Here is a 7,097-nt window from a genome sequence, read left to right as displayed (position 1 = left end):
TTCCATTCTATCTTCTTCATTCTAAAATCTTTACCCAACCACAACACACTAGATTTCATTTTATCCTTATAGTTTATCTCCATTTTAATACATCACTTATACCCAAAGAAAAAATTTATTTTCTCACAATCCTAAATCATGGAGTTCATCTTAATGAGTGAAGGAAGTATTCAACTTTTGAGTTCCGGTTATTATTAAAACTTCAAGGTAACTCTTTGACTCAATAATTAGCTATATCTCTAATTTTTGTCATCCTTATACTTGTGGGTATAGCTAAATCTAAAATTAGGATTATTATGTTAAGAAATTTGGATTTTTTTCAAAGTGAGTAAGATTATATTAATTGACAACATTAATATCTCACGAATATTATTATTGTCATATTTCTAGAGTTGTAGAATTATTGGACATCACTTGGTATCTCGTTGACGCACTCAGAGTTGCTTCCGGTTCTTTAGAATCAAGTTGTGAGTGGATATTATATCTATAGTTATTTTTAAATGTATTACTATTAGTACTTAACTTAGATTTTGAGTTTTTGCATATGAAATTATTTGATTTTGTAAATTTTGAATTATTAGAAAGAATATTTATTTTTAAAAACTCATAACTTTATAAAAATACACGAGATGATATTTATATATTTTATAAAGTATACATATTTTTCTTATTTGACTTTGTTAAAATTTAATTAAATTTTTATTATGCATTCTTATATACAGATTGTATTTATTATGAAATTTAATAATATGTTACAAACATTAGAGATTTGTTATAAGTGATTTGGCTTGAATTGATTTGGGAGACTCTGACTAGAAAATCGTAGTTAACAGCGGTTATGATATTAATCTAAATGCATCTAGCTCATACCTCAGCTAGCAGGGGCATTGCTAGTCTTACGTGTAGGCCACACGTTCGATCTGTTATACCATATAGGCACACTAGAGAAAAGGGCTATCCTTAGAGGTCGAGTCGTCCTAAATGTGTAATATTCGATTTGATTTGACTTCTGGAATGAGAACTCTTATTTCAGTTTATCCGTTTAATTACTTATCTAATTATTCACATATTTACTTAATATGAATTTCTTATCTCTAAAAAGAAATATGACATTCAAGGTAAAGTTTGTATCGTCTTCTGTGGGTTATAGATATAATGTTTACTCACTGAATTACAAAACTCACCCTATTATATTCCCATATTTTTCAGATACAGGTGTCATTTCAGGTTCTATTCCACCCACTCCTCAGTAGATCTTAGTCATTTCGATGAGTCATTCTTCTTTTCAAGGGCTATGTGTTTACGTAATGAAACCATTGCACAAAAATCTAGATTGTGTCAATGCTCCATATGTCACAGGCAGGGTCCTCGTGTGGGTTATGTTATATTGAATCTCGAACTGGTTAGATAGTAATTATGATTTAGTTATGTAAGACTTATGGATTCAATTATATACCTTAGTTATCAACTTAGTATATATGATGCGACTTTTGATATGTTTGGCTTGTGAATATATTTGGAATATGTTGTTGTTGTTGTTGTCTTTAGAAATGGATGTTTATTATTGATATAGAAAGATTATATTCATGGTTATAAAGTTCTAGGAATAAAGGAAACTCTGTCCATGTTTTTTAATTTGGTTGATTGGCTTGCTGAGAGACTTGTCCCTTGAGCGCTAGTCATGGCTTGGTTCGGTCCATGACAAATTAGTACGTAGTTTCGGTGCATTTTGTATGAATTGAGGTTCAATTATGAGTTAAACGTAGTATTGTTATCTATTAATCTAATTTTTTATTCCTTACAGCAAAAATGACAATAAAAAAAGTTATATATATATATATTTGTGTGTGTGTGTTAAAATAACTCTATTTTTGTTGTATAAATATAGTTATATAACATAATTTTTATTTATTTATAGAAACTCGTGATTTGTGGTGCGCTTGCTCCTTAAGATCAATGAAAGCTTTTGTTGATGAATTATAATTCGGTGCTATGAGACATATCCCAAGCTTGAATGTCACACAAAAGCTGCTGAAAGAACTGGCTAATTCCTTTAATTTGTATAATAGCTCCCTGGATACACGATACGAAAAAATGAAGATCACCCTTGTCAAGATAAGGGATGCCCTTGGCTTAAATGCATCCAGTAAAAATTCTTTTTCTAATATATTCTATTAGTTAAATTTTGGTATTATTTTTACATTATTTTTGTGTTATTAAAATATTTTTGCTGTTGTTGTAGGAGATTACTTTTTAGAAAAAATTATCTATAAAGAAATCAATGAAGAGCAAAAGAAAATTATTGAAGGCTTCAAAGGTTCTTCTTTGTCATTTTTGACAAGGTCTTTGATTGAGATGAGTGTGGATGAACCTAAAAATCAAATGAAATTCAAGAGAACATTCATTTTGTTCATCTAAAAGTGCTTCTTGTTGCCAACAACAATAAGTAAAATTTTTTCGGTTCACATGCCACCAATTCTTCATGTGGACACCATACAAGAATGGAATTAGACTGCTCATGTGCTCAACTTTCTCATCAAAAGAATCAGAGGTCACAAATTAAAAAATAAATATGCAGTTGATGGTTATCTCTTTGCACTCATAATTATATATTTTCATGAGTCCAAATACATTAATAGCCCAATAGATAGAACTCCCAGACCATCTTTGGTGGCACATTAGACAAGGGAGACACTAATTAAGAGGATAAAATATGAGGTGAAAGATGAAATTGCAATTCGAAAAAAATTATTTCTTTAAATTTCGGTGCAATTATTTGAAATATATTGTGCTAATTAAATAATTTTCTGTTTTAGTGCCTCATAAGAACAACACAGTTGAGGAGAGAAGCAAAAAAAGAAAGAGAAGAGAAAAAAGAAAAAAAAAAGCTAGAAAAGAAGAAATTTGTTATATTAGATTCTTTTTTGAAAAGCAAAACTGATTCTGAGTATTAGTTTGATTCTGAATATGGCTATAAAGAGACACCAAAGTGAAGAAAACAATGGTAAACAATGAAAAAAGTAAGTATTACTTTTTAGTGTTATTTATAAATATTTATTGTGTTTATTTATCTCATGTGTTTGTACTTTTTCAAGATGGAATTCAAAAGGAGAAAATATGTTATTGTGGATCATCTTCACAAATAGAGACTGACTCTAATGATGAGTAAAATTTAAAAAATATTATTGTCAAACTATGATTTATTTTTTAATCAAAATTTTTTATATAAACAAAAATTTTTATGTGTATTGTCAGAAGAAAAAATATCTGAAAAAAAAAAAAGAAAAGAAGGATGAAGAAAAAAAGTGATAAACCTGCAGAAGGATATGTGTTACTTTTTGGTGTTATTTGTAAATATTTATTTATTTATTTGCCTGATGATTTTTTATTTTTTTTTTTTCAAGATGTAGGAAAAGAACAAAGATATTCCAGAAAAAAAAAACACCATCGAAAAAAAAAAGCCTATTCAGCCTGAACAGCTGAGAAATGGTCACGACCCAACAGAAGCTCACTATGATTTTTCACACACGTAAGATTCAATATCTTATATTGTTTCTTTGCTAAAATTTTCTAAATGCTGATATAATTAGTCTACTGAATAATGTATATTTTGTCTTTTGAATGCCATTTATAAATCTTTCAAGTGAGAATGATCTTGTGTTTCAAACACAGTCAAGCTTTCAGAGATCCATAAATGCACCAATTAATCCCATATAATTTTTTTTTACCATTTCTTTATTTCTTGTCCTACTGTAATGTGCCTTTTAATTTGATGTCTTTTTTTTAGAAAAAAATGCCACTAAAAATTTTTTTTCAAGAAAAAAAGACATGAAAAAAGAAAAAAGAGTTTGCACCCTGTAACTATGTAAGTTCTCGTACAACAAAAGTTATGTTACTAATCAATGATTGAGGTGCTATGTTGACATAATTTTGGTGCATTTTATATTCAAAGTACAAGAAGAAAGACTAAATGAAGCCAACTCTGTTTAGAAAACTGTACCAGTTAAACAAACAAGAATAGAGAAAAAACTTCAACTGCGGAAAAAGATGAAAGATTTACCAAAATCTGACAAGTGAGTAAAGTATTTAGTTTAGTTCATAATAATAAGTTTTTATATTTTATTTAATTTATTGACTTAATTGAAACCGAATTTTATTTAGTATGAGTAGTTCGACTATTAATCTTGGGACTAATCCTAAAGATCAAATGCTTATGCTACAAAAACAAACTCAATCTCAATCTGAACTATTGAATATGTGAGCTTTTCAACTTACTTTGCTTTTCCAATCATTAAGTTAATGATTTGCATCGAAATTTGTTGAGCATCGCACCTGAATGTTTATTCTTTGCCTTCATTAGAGTACCACTTCAAGCAATTGCTCCTTCAGTAAAAATCTCTATCTCCAGCCCTCCACATACTCGACAACAAACTGTTGGGCAATCTCCCACAAATGAATATATGCTAGAAGAAGCTATTAATGCATAAATTCTTGTTAAATTTCTTTTCGGTGTATAATTCTTTTCGGTGCTTTATTAAACAATTTTATGTCTCATCCTGCAGTCCTCCATAACCTCATCAAGAAGCTCCTGAGAAAGCTCTCCCGAAGAAAACCCAGCATCAAGTTTATCTTAATGCGTAAGTTTTTGCTAAAAATTTTCTTTTTTAAACAGTTCTGGCGCATTCTTAAACAATTTTATGTGTCATCCTATGGTCCTCTACCAGCTCAAGATCTCAAAGTTGGATTACTGATGGTTGCAAATACTACATTGGATGATAACGTTGGTGTACCATCCTTTGACCTTGGTATAAGTCAATCAACCAATGAAGCGTTAATTACTCAAGAGGATGAACCACCGGCTAACAAGAAAAAATCTCCAAAACTTAGAACCTAAGGGAGCCGTGTGTTGGTTGATAAGTTGGAATCCACAATCAATGCAAGAAGATGTGCAATAAAGTCTGAGCTTCTTTGAAAAGTTCAAGACTTTAGTAAAGAAAAAGAAAATAACAGAGGAGCTTAAGGACAAATGCTATCATTGGGCTACAAATATCAATACTTTCAAAGACGAAAGTAGCAATGAATGGGACATCATATTCAGGGTGGACCATCAAAATCTATTGGAGGGAGCTAGATATTATTTCACATCTTTTAAGACCAAAAGAATCTGTAAAAAATCTGGTAAATTCTTCTACTATAACACTAATGTTTTTTTTATGAGTTATTGTGTCAGATATATAATAAATTTAGATCCTTTGTTTTCATAGGTAGTCTTCGCAGTGTACCTACTTCTCAACAAGAAAAAATCTAAAATATTTGAAGAACAGATATACTATATGGCATCGGATATTATGATAAGTTCTACTACCATTAAACTTTAACCTCAATTTTGATGCATTTTAAAAATATATTGTATGCCAAAAGTGGTTATTTCAGTGCATTTTGTAGAATAACATGTTGATGAAGTACCAACACAACTACATTGATCCAACAACTAAGAAAGCATACCGAATCAGTGAATATAAGAAGTATCTACCCTTTCTTGACAAGAAAAAGCAAGTATCCCATCCATTTGTAAGCTTTTATTTGTAAAACTTCTTAAATAATTTTTTCATTCGGTGTTATTTAGACTAAAATATTATCCTATTTGCCCAAACTTCAGCTATTTGTCCTAATTTGGCATGGAGGACATTGGTGGCTGTGGATTGCGGATGTACAAAAGAAAATCTTTTATGTGCTTGACCTCATTCACAAAGAATCTTCCTTTGATGAAAAGACACTAATGAATAAATTTATTGTAAGTTATTTACATAATGCATATTTTTGTTTTCTTTATCCATTCTCTTGTTTGTGTGCTTGTTTTAAAGTGAGTTTATGCGTCGTAATCATTAATTAATATCGGTGCAATTCTATGTGAAATCAAGTGCACTTGTGCTTGTTTGTGTGTCATTATCCATATATGTATATAAATTCTTATAGAACAATTTAATCCATCTGAGGGATTTGTCTTCTCAGTTGGAGATGTATTCGATTTCTATTTTTTTTTCTCTATTACATGTAATCAATTGGTTCTTAATTTCTTTTTTCTTCCTATTTGTATTCTTAATTTTGGTAAAAAAAATCTGTAAGTTCAGAATATTCTTTGTAGAATTTTTCAACTTGCTCAAGTGTGTTAAAAGTCATCCCAATTTTTGGTATAAACTACTCATCAACATCATACAAAAACTGAAAAAACACCGAAAACTTATAAGTACGACATCGAGAATAAATCTATATTACACTAAATTGTGTTTCAAAATACACCAAAAATGTCATTGAACGTAAAATAAATACTCATCGAAAAAATAATTTAAAACTCTTACATTCCATTCAAATTTAAACCTTCAACCATGGCACTGATTTTCATAAAAAAAAACAAAATTATTCAACTCGTAGATAAAATAACTACACAAGCATCAACTACTAACAAACTACATTAACTAGGAACAAAGCAAACCTCGTCCACTTGATCAGATTTAGAACAATAATCCAATTTATCCTGATTCAATTGATCTAAACTTGCATCATCATTTATTGTTTTCAAAAATAAAAAACATATTCAAATTTGATTTCACTGCTTGATATCAAGAAAAATTTTATCCAAATCTTCAAATCAGACCAAAAAGCAGAAAATGGATGGAATGGAAATAACACAAAGAAATTTGGAAAAAAAAAATAAAATCCACAGAAAAAGAAGTCATTTACGTCAAAAGGAAGTTATATATAATAGCGTGTTTAGTCAAAAAGCAATTAGAGATAGTGGCACATGGATGTCAATTAGATTATACCAATTTAGTTGGACTTAGTTGAATAATTAATTTGATTGTAGAACATTATTGTAATCCAAATTAGCATTTGTTTGATTTTGTCAAATAGACTCAATTTTTTATGGGTATTAATTAGCTTCAATATCACATGATTAGTTTTCTCAAACTTTTAAATTTTGATAGTTAAAAATTGTTGTTTAATATATAGTAAGTATTTCAAATGTTCCATGGTATTAAGTGTTCTAGTATTCTTAACTATTATTCTTAATCATGTATATATTTTATGATTGAAAT

Source organism: Arachis ipaensis, chromosome B05 (genome assembly GCF_000816755.2).
Source record: "Arachis ipaensis cultivar K30076 chromosome B05, Araip1.1, whole genome shotgun sequence".
Taxonomy (NCBI): domain Eukaryota; kingdom Viridiplantae; phylum Streptophyta; class Magnoliopsida; order Fabales; family Fabaceae; genus Arachis; species Arachis ipaensis.
Note: the sequence above shows the minus strand (reverse complement) of the source record.